Raw genomic sequence first — 2,500 nt, 5'->3', positions numbered from 1 at the left:
CATGCATACCTTTATAGGTATCTGTCTATCTCTCACCCTCTCTCCTTTTCTCTCCCTCTCTCCCCCCCCTCTCTCTCTCTGTCTCTCTCTCTCTCTCTGTCTCTCTCTCTCTCTCTCTCTCTCTCTCTCGCTGTCTCTCTCTCTCTCTCTCTCTCTCTGTCTCTCTCTCTCTCTCTCTATATATATATATATATATATATATATATATATATATATATATATACATACATACACACACATGCGCGCGCGCGCACACACACACACACACACACACACTATATATATATATATATATATATATATATATATATATATATATATATATATATATATATACATATATATATATATATATATATATATATATATATATATATATATTTATATATATATATGTATGTATGTTTGTATATATATATATATATATATATATATATATATATATATATATATATATATATATATATATGTATATATATATGTATGTATATATATATATATATATATATATATATATATATATATATATATATATATATGTATATGTATGTATGTATGTATGTATATATATATACATACATACATACATATATATATATATATATATATATATATATATATATATATATATATATATATATATATATATATATATATATACATATTTATACATACACACACATACATACATCTCTCTCTCTCTCTCTTTCTTTATCTTCTTTCTTTCTTTTTTTTTTCTCTTTGTCTCTCTCGGCAATATAGTTAGATATGACCACAGAATCCCCCCTCTCTCTGTCTCACACACATTTTCGCTCTTGCTCTCTCTCTCTCTCATTGATTCGCTGTCTCTCCCTTCTCCCGTCTCTCTCTTTATTCAGTCATATATATATATATATATATATATATATATATATATATATATATATATATATATATATATATATATATATATATATAGTCTTTACATATTCATTTCCCGCATATTTCACTTCCCCTGCCTTTTTTCTCTCCATGATTCACTCATTAATTGCCTGTTACAGTGAATATAGAGCAACAATAAAATCACCCAAATATACCAAACGATTACATGCGAGGCATTTCGACTCTTGATAAAAGTAAATGTGTTTTCATCGCACCTCGCTGTTCGCGCGGCAGCAGTGTTCTCGAATGTCGGAATGCATTCCTATGATAAATACTCTATTTATAAAGACCTACTGTCAAAATAATATTCACAGATAAACTAAAACTATAATTTCTTTGAGTTTATATATATATATATATATATATATATATATATATATATATATATATATATATACATACATATACATATAAATTTTTTTGTTTTCATGAATGTAATAAGCTTCATATGCTTATCGTTGGCTTCACGATGCTGAAGCCAACGAATTATTTTCGGGACGAAGTGTCTACGACTGGAAAGGGTGCAGATTTACACGGAGCTTTGCTTTTGAGTTTGTAAATTTTATTTTCCTTGAAATATTGATGCAAAGAGATATGAAAGTTGTAAGAGTACAACTAGCACTGGTGACTGTTGCCTGTTGAGCGATTTAAAAAAAATTATTCTATCTGGCATCTGAAGTGCTAGACCTAAAGACACGGTCAGACTACGCATAGATTCGTGAAATCCAGTGATTTTGAAAGCCATTTGCCCATCGATGGACTCGATCCACTGGATTTTCGCCCATACGTTCAATGCGATGGATACCCACTCGTCCATCAATGGACGCGTGGAAAAATTGCGCTTACTGAGACTCTATGGTATGCATACATTCTCATTTCAAAGCATTAATATTATTGCATATTCTAAATCATACATAATTATTTATATTCAGCTTTACATCAGTATTTACAATTATATATAAGCTAAAATACAAATAATAATAAAAACAAAATCACTGACCATTGATTCTCATTTGACTGGCGAATATAAACAAATGTGTAGCCGCCAACTCTGCGGTCACAATTAGTTTTGATGCTGCAATTTCACTAGATAAAGCTGTTTGTTCTGTTCACAGTTTGAACACCACAGATGGGTGGGTGGGTTCCAACCCACAGAAAATTGCTGGATTCCAGTGGAATTTATGGATAGTCTGACCGTAGCTTAACGCTCCGTGAAGAGCCCTGAGGACGAAACACTGGCAAGCATGCGCTGAAGAAGGGGGGCCAAGCCTATTCTCGGCCAGATGATGGGCTCTGCTTTTGCAAACGATGACGCCAGGAACTTGAAACGTCCGGCATCAAACCCCGGACGCGAACGTGTCGCGTCCGATGTTATGGCCGAGACGTCCCTAGTTTACTGGTAAAGCACTGCTTTCGTGTTTTAAGAAATATGTATGTATGGTTGATATTTGTTGTGTTGTTGGTTATTTATAGTCTACCAAAGACACTCTTTGTTACAAGCAACAAGGGTTTTCGCCTCGTTAAAAAAAAAATACTATTTATTCTAATTGTACATCTGGTTGCCAGTTGTACAAAAGTG

Source organism: Penaeus vannamei, chromosome 1, assembly GCF_042767895.1.
Source record: "Penaeus vannamei isolate JL-2024 chromosome 1, ASM4276789v1, whole genome shotgun sequence".
Classification (NCBI taxonomy): Eukaryota; Metazoa; Arthropoda; class Malacostraca; order Decapoda; family Penaeidae; genus Penaeus; species Penaeus vannamei.
This window is presented reverse-complemented; position numbering follows the sequence as displayed.